We start from the raw sequence: 12,588 nt of genomic DNA, 5'->3' as shown, positions 1-12,588 counted from the left end.
ATTTTTTATAATGATGGGAAATAGAGGAGTCATGATGTGTTTTCCAGCAGTAAACCTTATAGCAAACACACAAACATACATACATGTCCTCACAAACACAATCTCAACAACTTCCATTATTCTTATATATATGTAGAGAAATGTGGAAAATTTTCAGATAGTTTCTTTACTGTTCTATTACTAGTAAAATAACTGTACTCCCCAAAAGGCCACTATCGATCTATTTCATATAGACTGAATTCTCTCACCATGTACTCAAAGCCATACTTTCAATTTATTCATGTGTTCAAAACACAAGCATCTTTAATAAACATTTTGTATGTCCCATTCACTGTTCTAAGTACTGAGGAGGCAGTAGTAAAGAAAACACTCACTAACTTGTTATAACTGAACTTTATGGGGGCAGAGAAAAGGTGTAAACAAATGACTCTATGACATATGAAATACAATCCTGTGCTTTAAATTAAAAAATAATAGAACAGGAACATTGATAACTAAAGGATATTTTATACTACGCATTATAATGAGCCATCTATGATAAAGACATATGTGTTTGATATCTAAAAAAGGGGACACAACATGTAAAACTTTTGTATTTTGGCATGATGACTATGCTAAGGGTATGTAGAGCTATCAAGTAGGGCATCATGGCAGAAACAGAATAAGCAAAGGAAGATGAACAGTAGATGTTTTCAAGGAGTTCTCAGAGAACTATATTATGTAGAATGGTGTAGTTGATTGTGAGTTTCCTAAAATATTTTAATGAGAACATAAGAGAGTCCTGACCCAGATGTTTGATTTACCTGTTAAAATAGGAATTCTACTTCCTTGAGGATCGTTAATGATGGAAAGAATGGGGCAAAGGGAAAAGAAGGAAAACAGCTAGAGAACAATTGCAGGTGCCCAGGTAAGAACTTGTAAATATCTTCGTCATGTTGATAAGAAAGATGAAGAAGTAGTCTAGAGTAAGAGAAAGATAAATATCCAGAATGCCATTTGAGCTTTGGCCTAATTAACCAAACAATGGAGCTACCCTGTTTGAGTTGGATTAACCAAAGAATAGAAGTGCCCTGTTGAATTTGTAAAAATCCTCTGATCAGGAAAACAAAGTTATTTGAGAGATACTACATTTGAGATGTCTCCTGTATGCTAAATTGGAGATGTTGAGAAGGAAAAATTATTTCCATACTTTCAATTTAGGAGAGTTCTGGGTTGTTGATATACATTGAATTGTTGCCAGAAAAATAAAGTTACTTTGAGCTCTGAAAGACTATGTTCTTACCTGGGAAATAAGTCTGTACAAAAGTAAGGAGCTAGGAGCAAAAGCTAACCAAAGTTGAGGGGCCATCAGGGGAGGAAAATCCACCCACAAGGTGTAAGAGGAAGCATGGAGTGAACTGCAGAGACAACAAAAAGAGCATTAAGTTAGCAACACATTGGGAAAGGACTCCAGAGAAGTAGGTGTGATTACTTGTCGATTTCTTGAAGAAGCTGATAGCAAAGAGAAAACCATGCTTATCACCTGGTGATTGTGTGTGACTTAAATAGTAAGGTTCTGTTTTTTGTTGGTTTGTATTTTGTTTTAGATGGTGTGTTGGAGTCTTTGGGTCCAAAACTTGACTGAGAGTGATCTTAAGCAATAATGATACAATAATGATACAAAGCCCATTGGTTAGGGGATTTTTATTGACATTAGAAAGATAAATGGCATGGAATCAGTAAGGAAATAGGAGGTCTAGGTTTATTTTTGAAAAGAAGTAAGTGTTATCTTTGCATATTTTATAGGGATGATTACAGATGGAAGGCCTGACTCAGCCTGAAATCACAAGTTCATATAAAGCCGATTCTGTAGACATAGAATTGAACTAATTTCTACATGTCCAGCAAAATGGTGCTTACTTGGACAGTTACCCAATCTTTTGGGCAATTACATGCTTAGCATTTAAAACTTTGTTATTCCAAATAAGGCAATAATGAGGACACTATTTAAACCAAATTGAAGTGTATTAAAAACAAATTAAAATAAGCCAGCCATGGTGGCTCAGTCCTATAATCCTAGCTACTTGTAATTCTAGCTACTGAGGAGTCTGAGATCAAGAGAATAAACATTATGGACACACATTTCAACCAAGACCAAGTATTTTGCTTTGGATATAAAATGAGCATTCTAACATTTGCATAACTATTGAAGTGTACACAATAATGTTCTAGTACTTCTAAGAGAGAAGCTTGCAAAAAAATAAATAAATAAAACCAAACATAGAATCATAGATGACATAGAATCAAGGAAATGCACACAGAGAAGACACAATCCTCTTTCCCACACCCCCCACTTTTTCTTTGTTTCTTCCTCTAATGAGTTTCATGTTGCATGCTAGCCAGGCAGCCCCAGGGCAGTCCCAGCCCAGCCTGCACATTTTAATGACTTGGGATTGAAACACCTGGCATTTATTTTTGGTAGTAATTGGCAGGTTATATAACCCACTAACATTGTAATTGGTAACATTACAACTCAGGATGTTTTACTGCTATTGTTCAGCTGTAATTGACATATAACCAAAAAGTATCAAATGCGGGTGATGGCAGTGAGTTTTCATATTATTTTCTCTATCAAAAAATGGAAATCAAAATTGAAAACCGGGGTAAGAAAAACAATAATATATAGTAAATCTGTTTGGCTCCTCATTGAACATAAATTAGCCATGAACATAAACTAGATACTCACATAAATTTCATTAATGCAGTAGTGGTGCTGTTGTTTGTTATTCTCATTAGAAAGTAATGCTTATTTTAACTAAATAGGTGAGCACTGACAAACAAAAAGACTTCTGACATGTTGAGGTTATATGCTCTTTATATTAAAGATGTTGTCGCTGTTTAACAATGAATAGTCTTTTGGCTTTATTAAAGGCAAGCTAGATGTCTATACTTTTGCTGACACAGAAATATACAGAAAAGGTTGGGAGTTCATTTCCTTTAGATGATGAGCTGTCGGGTTTCTTTTGACAAAAAGAAACTTCTCTGCCATAGATACATGTTTATGTTTCTAAGTATTAATTCTTTATCAGCTTTTATTTTCTGCAGATTTTCTTGTCAATGCCCCAAATAAATATATAAAATCAGAAGCAAGAAAATTCTGCTTCATGGACTGAAATCAGCTTCCAGTTGGCACTGTCACCTATTCAGGTCACCATCTTTTTTTATGGTGATTGGCATATCTGATCTGACATTTTTCAGCCTGCCAGGTGATTGGCTAACTTTCTCTGTGAGCCCTCCCAAAGGCACAGCCTTGGACCCTGTGCTTTGTTCAACAGCTGTGCTTCCCAAGAGTAACTAAGCATTTTCATGAGGAAAGGACAGAGAGGTTAGGAAAAAAATGTCAATCATCTTTAGTTGCTCTGCTCTGCAGATAAAGTAAATAGCATTGAAGCTATCTCAGCATAAATACTATTATGTTCATTTATATCCAAGTGGAAATTGTCTGCTCTAGTTTAATTGATATAATTTGTGGAAACACTTATCTTTCTCCAATAATCCAAAGTATATATTATGTAAGTAGATTACAAAGATAAACATATGAATGACAATGTAGTAAAATTTTTGGAGACATTAGGGATTCTACAACATTTTTGTGTATGCAAGTGTACATTCATTAAACTACTATTACTGCTATAAAAAGTAAAATAATTAGTTTAGCCAAGCATGGTGGTTCATGCCTGTAATCACAGTGACAAGGGAAGTAGAATTTGAGAAGATAGGATTCAAAGCCAGCCGAATTAATAAACAAACCATGATGGTCCATGCCTGCTATGGAGATGATTGTCAAGGTCAAATGGAGCCAAAATAAATGTCCAAAAATAATCAAGTTGAAAAAAGGAATTTTCTATTTCTTTTAATAGATGTTAATTACAACAGATTGAATGCTAAATAATTCTTCTGGTGATAAGGATTTATGTTTCAAATAATAATCTGTATTAGAGATCAATAATTTTAAAATGTCTTGCACACATTTCCTGGAAATCGTGTGCAGAGGTGAAAGAAAAACTTCTTCATGAATAGTATTTATGTTTTCAGACTACTAAAATAATCTAAGTAAAGCGAGGCACCTATCCAAGCTATGACAGAAAGCATGAATAAGAGAATAGCCAGCCTGGGCAAAAAGGCAAAACTTTACCTAGAAAATAATCACAGTAGGAAGAGATGGAGACATGACTCAAGTGGTTGGATGCCTGCAGAGTCGATACCTAATCCTGAGTTTAAACCCCAAATAGTAACAAAAGTTATATCCTAATAAGGAGTAAAAGAAATGTAATTAACTCATTTGAAATTAGAAAAACCATTTATTTGAAATTATATATTTTACATCTAAACTGATACAGTATCAATCAATATTTGCCTATTTTTGTTGGGATGTGTTGTACAGATACTGGGGCTTGAACTCAGGGCCTCACTGCTGTCTATGAGCTGTTTTTGCTCAAGGCTAGAGCTCTACCGCTTAAGCCACAGATCCACTTCCAGTTTTGGGAGTGAGGGAGCTATGACAGATAAAATTCTCAGGCTTTCCAACCAGGGTTGAATTCAAACCATGATCTCAACATTCTGAATAGTTAGGATTACAGGCATAGGCTATGGGCACACAGCTAATACTTACCTGTTTTTGTGACTGGAACAATGCAGTATGCACAGATACAAAGTTTAATCACAAAGACCACTAATATAAATAACTGGCAATGTAACATATGCATTTCATTACATATGAAGTAAAAATTCTATAGCAGATTTCCATTGATTGCATTCTCTTTCTGTTCATAAGGATTCCAAAACTGGTGACTTTATGTTTAACTGTAAGCTCCCTAGTGACTTTGATAAAGTAAATGATTACACTGTTAGGGAGAGAAAAGGAAGTAGAGGCCTCTCTTGGTCCCTGGCAACAGGGAGGTAATCTCAAGTGTGTCAGCTGTCACTGATGCAGGCCTGACTTGACAGTTCAATTCCTTCCTATCTTCTGCGAAAGGTGATGCTGAGCTTTGAGTGCACCATGCCTGTATACGAGCTGTCAGAGAGATCGTGACGCGTCATTAGCACTAACCTCCAGAAGACAATCCCCACGTGGGGCCTAAGAGCACAGCTCATTTTCATTATGATTCGAATTAACCTCCACATCTTCGCATCTAGCACTGGACAAAGTGAGCCCCAGAAAGCAAAGCATTTGATGAAATGTGTGATAGACTAATAAGATTCCAATATGTAAGAATCGACATACAAGTCTGCATTCAAAATAGCTCATGGCAGTTCTTTTGTTTGTTGGTTTTGTTTTTGTTTTTGTCTTATAATTCAGGCAAAACACAACCTTTGTGATGGCCAGTAGAATTAAATCAGTTTGTACGATCTCAATGCAAGGATTCCAAATGGCTTCATCTCAGCCGTGCTGATGCTGAATTTCACTCCCAGCTCACGTTCTTCAAACAAACATTCACTACTACAAGAGGCACGTGGATAAGATGGTCCAGGCTGGCTGAGATGTCTTTGCCCAGGTGCTCTTACATCTCACTGAAACATGGGATATCTGAGGAAAACCCGGACCTGTGTCCACCAGTATGCACCACTGGCAAATGAACAAGACAAGCCAGTATTTTACTGAAACACTGTGGAGTGGTGCAAATGAACCTGTTTTCTGACATTTGCTTTTGAAATATCAAAACTCTCAGGGCTAGACCATTTGTGGAAAATGATACCCTTCCAGTCTCCAAGTTATGTCACCATGGTACAGTTACCTCTCCTCTTACCCTGGAAGAATTTTAAGAAAAAGTGATCTTGAGTCATTACAAAGTGTAATTACTAACTTTGTGAACACACATAACATCAAACTGTTATGTTGTGGTTTATAAACAGTATGTATAAAAGATTCCCTGACTATCTGTTCAATGTTGACAGTGTATTTGAAGAACTAGATGATTTTTAAAAGATATTTAAAGCTCTTATGCATCTTAATAAATGAATTGTAAAGTTCGTTTTCAGCATAGTGTCTTATACATTTCATTGTTACAATGTTATTTGCCTTCCCCTCCCTAAATTAGAAATATGTATATACAAGATGCAGGGCATGGGAATGAAATACAGTAAAAACAGGGGTTATATGGAGGGGGGGATCAGGAGGTGGGAAGGAAAGGGATGGTAAGAAAAAAACAATGGAAGGGGGAAAAATGTTCAATAGGAAATGTACTCATTACTTGCTCATGTAATGTAACTCCTCTGTACAGTATCTTTACAATAAAATATATTAAAGCTAAAAGCCTTGATTTCTTATAAAAAATCGATATTTTTGCAATAAGAGCAGAAGAGCACTAAATCTTGAAGGTAACCTGTGATCCTGAGATCACAGTTGCTGTTCATGTGCACAAATTAGGATCCGTTCAGTAACTCTGGGGATGCAAATTAGATCTACAATGAAATCTAGAAAGCTATCCTGAAGCACTGAGCCATGGCTGTTGGCACCTGAAGGGCAGGAACAGCCAACTCACATGGGGATTGAGCGATCAGATATGGAATAGCTCATTTTGTGCAAAGGGCCTGGACAGCTGGTGAAGGAAAGCAACAGAGCTACAGGCAGTGACAGGCTCTGGAGACAGTGGCTACATTAGCGACATGATGTGTATACAGTGACTCATATTTTTTCTTCCTCTTTCAGCCATCCTCACATAAATAGCAACAGCATCAGCAATAATAACTTAGTAGAGATATGGAACATCAGTGATGTATTTCTTAATTTTTCTTTGCATTGAGACCTTTGTCATAATTTAGAATAAGTCACAGGGCATACTAGACAAGAGTACAGGGGTTTCAAATCAGAGAAGCTGTGCTTTTAAAGCCTGTTTTTGACATTTACTGGTTTTGTGACCTTCAAAGATTCATTTAAATCTCTTTATACTTAGTTACTCCCCTGTAAAATAGTAATAATAGAATGCAAATGACTTGACTGTTGTAGAAATCAGAAACAATGTACACAATAACTGGAAGACAAAAATCACTGATATATCAAATATTATTTGGGCATTTGGATGTGTAAGTCTGAATTCCTGAGTTATACTCGGTTCATATTTGAGATACTTAAACTAACATGTAGATAGATTGCTAGTAGAATGAATAGGCTGGTTTGGCTTTGAGTCTATGGCTTCAGTACTCAATTATCTTAGGCAAAATTAATTCTCATCATTTATTCACTCCAGTGGATTTCTCTCATAAACTAAAAGATTATTAGTTAATGCTAGATGCCTGCCACAAGGAGGAGCTCTAAATCCCTTCATATCTTTAGTCTTTTCCTTCAATGGGCTATGCCAAAGACCTAGGTGATAGGATTAAACATTTCTCTTTATTCTTTAGGATTCTCACCCCTCCCGTTGCAGGCTGTGGAGATTCATCACTCTAGGGCCTTAGGCGCCTAAAAACTTAATGTGCAATGATGGTTTGTTCCACATAAAGAATCCAGTGCTAAGAAGTCCTTCAAGAGGTACATTCATCTAGTTCTAAATGAGAGAGAGACAGACAGAGAGAGAGAGAGACAGAGAGAGAGACAGAGAGAGAGAGAGAGAGAGAGGGAGAGGTTTCTTCATTCTCTTTACATTACATTGTGTTGTTCTTTTATTCTTTATCAGGTGGTAAAGTTTTACTGGAAATAAGTGTAAGGAGATAAGGAGTATAGATAGATGCTAGAAATTGTCTTCCTAGTTCCAGTAAGAGGAGTTGCTGACCCATAGAAATCAACCTACTGCATAAGTAAATTGTATTAGGATTTGGACACTGAATTTTGGAGCTGCCTGGATCTGTATAAGTTCTCTTGTGCCTTGTCCTTACAGGTGATTGATTGTGGAATATTCAAGATTTCAGGATCCTAAATCCTATCTGCCCACCCACTCCCCCCCAATGTTCACATAAGTTTCTATTTATAAAAAGTGTTTTAGACCTTGGAGTGTACTGTTGCACAAAACAGGCACCCAGACTTCATGGTCTATGTTGTAGTGGAGAACGCTAGGAATATACAATCAGCAGAAGTATTATATCAAGAGAACAAAAGCAATGAATTTATTTTTAAAAAAGACATCTTTACAGTAGTAAGCCATAAAATATCAGGGGCATATTTCTTTTAGTATGAGGAAAAATAAAATACAAAGGTCGTGAAATGGCCTATGTTGGGTGCATTAAAAGATATACAGAAATCTCATTCTCTCTGAAATAAATCAGGCAAGAAAAATGACATGTGATCAGGTTGATGAGAGGGTAGAGGCTATGTCTTCTTAGACCAATTAAAAAGCATTAGCTTTTATATGGTGAGAAGCCATGCCACCCTGAGAAGGTAACAATATAACTTGCAGCTTGACCCCATGTGGATAAGGGAACACAAAAAGGTCAAGTATGGTAGTTAGGAAATACTGAGAGTTATGAGGAAGGGATCTAGCCAATGAACCTGGGCAGTCTGAGCATAAGGAATGAGCATAAGGAAGATTACAGACTATAATAAAATATAAAATAAACATAAATTTAAGAATTTGTATTTAGAATGAATGGTAATATGGGGTTGAAAGAAACTCATATACATCAAACATCCTTTGAGATGATTGCCTACCATCAAAATGGAGAAGTTGATATACTCTACTTATATTTCAGAGGACTTGAGTCCATATTTTGCAATAGTAAGGAATCAAAAATCTATAGCAACTCTGTCTATTACCATTTATTTTCTCTTGTCTGATATAATATTAACAGAGGTTGAGTACGTACACAGGAAGTGAACAATAACAATGATACTTGTGAACAACAAGGTCACACTACTAAGAGCTGAACTCATTTCAGACAAAATGCTCCCAGTACTAGAAGTATTTGTAAATCTATCACTCATTAAATTTAGGTCAGCAACAGTGGCTCACATCTGCAATCCTAGCTATTTAAGAAGCTGAGATCTGAGGACCAAGATTCCAAGCCAGACTGGGCAGGAAAAATCCATGATTTTTCTTATAACCAATTAACCACCAAAACATTGGGAGTAGACCTATGGTTCAAGTGATAGAGTGCTGAATCTTGAGCAGAAAAGCTAAGGCAGGGCTGGGAAGGTAGCTCAGTGGTAGAGCCCTTGCTTTGCATGCCTGAGGCCCTGGGTTCGATTCCTCAGCACCACATAAGCAAAAAGAAAAAAGCCGGAAGTGGCGCTATGGCTCAAGTGGTAGAGCGCTAACCTTGAGCTGAAGAGCTGAGGGACAGTGCCCAGGCCCAGAGCTCAGGCCCCACGACTGGACCCCCCCCAAAAAAGAAAAGAAAAGCTAAGGCACCGTGACTAGGCCCTGTGTTCAAATCCTAGTTCAGGCACACACACACACACACACACACACACACACACACACACACACACACACACACACACACACACGAGAGAAACTCAACCAGGAAAGGTGTAAAGAATTATGGAATTCAGAAATTCCTTGGCCAGTTCTTTTCAGGTCTCATCTGAAGCATGATTAGAATTCATCAAAGCTATTAAACTACTCAAAGCAACATATGCACACTGATAAAAAGTTCTACTTTACTCACTACTGTCTAGTTTTCCTATATAACCAATACTATTTCTATGTTTGAGTCTCATGAAAAATACTTTTTTTAACTTACTTGCAATTCTTCTCATACTGCTATGACACTTCAAAATGTGATCAAGATATGCGAAAGTTTATTGCAAAGATTCGACTAGTTCTTCAAATTGTCGTTAGTGAAAGAATTAAAATACTTGTAGCATAAGTTGAGTACTACCATCTATATTTAATTAAATTTAGGAAATATGTTTAGACATGTTTTGGAGAAAAAACATGGATTTGTATATCTCTTCCTAACAATATCAAATATATGAGTATTTGCAAAATTGCTTCAGATTTTAAAGAACAAATGCCATTGATATAATCAAAGCCCATATAGTCTTTCCTCAGTTCCCATTCCTAACTGATTTCTTGTTGTTTTTTTGTTTGTTTATTTGTTTTGGGTCCGGTCATGGGGCCCGAACTCTGGGCCTGGGCGCTGTCCCTCAGTTCTTCAGCTCAAGGTTAGTGCTCTACAACTTGAGCCACAGCACCCCTTCTGGCTTTTTTCTTTTTGCTTATGTGGTTCTGAGGAATCGAACCCAGGGCCTCATGCATGCAAGGCAAGCGCTCTACCACTGAGCCACCTTCCCAGCCCCCTAACTGATTTCTTAAAGAGAAGAACTTTCTGGACTTGGTCTTTACTTTTTTCTGATATAACTTTTCAACTTCTGTTAGTAGACACCAAAAATATGGTTCTTCATTTGCAAGTTTAGAACTTTATCTAAAGGAATGGTCCATAGCTTAATAATTTTCATTCAATCCTCTATTTATAGAAATTATTCATCTTGATACATGCTCATTTTTTGGCCATTTATTTTCACTTTTGGAAATATACTTTCGTTCATGAATGTAATATAATAATTTGTTCCCCAGTTTATAGACTTTTAAAGTCACTCCAATTTTTCAATATTAAAAATGAGTTACAAAGAAATTTTTCCCCTATATGGTCTCCTTGTGTTCAAATTCAATATTTTCTTCCAGGCACAGAATAACCTCAGTGTGACACAAATGGATTTGAGGTATTGCAATGTGGTTTCACCCCAAGACCTCAGAGAAGCTGGGGGGCGGGTAAGGAGGAGGCTGAGTACTGTTGCCTCTTTGAACAACCTAATTCATTTAACTCATTGTGTCTTAAATATACCATGTTTTTCACATAGAAAAATCATAGAAAATCATTGGAAGCATGTAGCTCATATGGTAAAGACTGGAATTGGAGTGATAAGGTGTACAGAAAAGATAACACCCAGATGTGATGCTGTACACCTGTATTCCTAAGAACTCAGAAGACAGGAAGCTTTTGAGTTCAAGGCAAGCCTGAGCTACATTGAAAGATTCACCTCACCCAAGTTAGAATGGCTATAATCAAGAAATCTAATAAATACAGATGCTGGAGGGATGTGGCCAGAATGGAACCTTACTGCATTGTTGGTGGAAATATAAATTTGTTCAACCACTTTGGAAAGCAATTATGGAGGTTCCTCAAAAGACTCCACCTAGTGCTCCCTTATGACCCAGCAATCCCACTTCTAGACATTTACCTAAACGATCACAAACAAGGCCATACTAAAGCTACCAGCACAACTATGTTTACTGCAGCATTATTCACCATAGCTAAGATATGGAACCAACCCAGATGCCTCTCAGTAGATGAATGGACCAAGAAAATATGGTATATATATATATATATATATATATATATATATATATATACCATATTTATATCTAACTATATATATAAATTCTATGCCTCCTTCAGAAAGAATGACATAGCCCCGTTTGTTAGGAAATGGAAAGACTTGGGAAAAATTATATTAAGTGAAGTAAGCCAGGCCTAAAGAAACATAGGTCCCATCATTTTCCTTATCTGCAATAACTAGTGTATGTCTAAGACAAGCAGAAGAGGTCAAAAGCTATGCACATATGATCATATAAGATGATAGTAAGCAAAATGAACCCCAAGAGAGGAAAACAAGAAGATTTATCTTTGTTGCTGTTCTTCTGAATGTACTTAAAATATACTATGTAATTCTTTTGTTTTTTTTTGTATGTTCTTCCACCATAGTACAACCCTAGTGTTCATTGTATTTGATTCCGGTGCCCTGCATCTTGTATATACATTTTTCTAATTTGTGGAAGGGAAGAGAAATAACAAAATGCTGAAATAAGGATACAGGTTGACCCACTGTAACAATGAGATGTACAAAACACTATGTTGAAAACAAACTTTATAACTTTGTAGGGAGAGGAGGTTGTTGGAAAAACGGAAGGAGGAGTTGGGGAGGTGGGGAGGAAAGGGATGGTAGAGGAAATATAAAGCAGGGTGTAACAATGCTGGATAAGAAATGGACTTATTACCTTGCTCATGTAATTGTAACCCCTCTGTACAGTATATTTACAATAAAATATATATGTTAAAAACAAAAAGAAAAATATTGTCCCCCCAAAAAAACAAAGGCTGAGAGTACACTGATTGAGCATGTGTCTATAAGTACATGCCCTGGATCCAATCCAGGTAACACACAAAGAAAGAGGAGGAGGAGGAGGAGGAGGAGGAGGAGGAGGAGGAGGAGGAGGAGGAGGAGGAGGAGGATGAGGAGGAGGAGGAGGAGGAGGAGGAGGAGGAGGAGGAGGAGGAGGAGGAGGAGGAGGAGGAGGGGGGGGGGGAGGGGAAGGGGGAGGGGAAGGGAAAGAAGAAGAAGAAGAAGAAGAAGAAGAAGAAGAAGAAGAAGAAGAAGAAGAAGAAAGAAGAAGAAGAAGAAGAAGAAGAAGAAGAAGAAGAAGAAGAAGAAGAGGAAGAGGAAGAGGAAGAGGAAGAGGAAGAGGAGGAAGAGGAGGAAGAGGAGGAGGAGGGAGGAGGAGGATTGCAAGGGTAACTACATGACCATAATGCTTTGAATACTCTTGTTTACAAGGTTGGCCTTGGCTTAGCTAGCGTTTGGGAACTTGAATTTCCAGAGAGTTTTTCCATTCC

The sequence above is a fragment of the Dipodomys spectabilis genome, unplaced genomic scaffold (genome assembly GCF_019054845.1).
Source record: "Dipodomys spectabilis isolate Male_0828 unplaced genomic scaffold, ASM1905484v1 ptg000002l, whole genome shotgun sequence".
NCBI classification, from domain to species: Eukaryota; Metazoa; Chordata; class Mammalia; order Rodentia; family Heteromyidae; genus Dipodomys; species Dipodomys spectabilis.
This window is presented reverse-complemented; position numbering follows the sequence as displayed.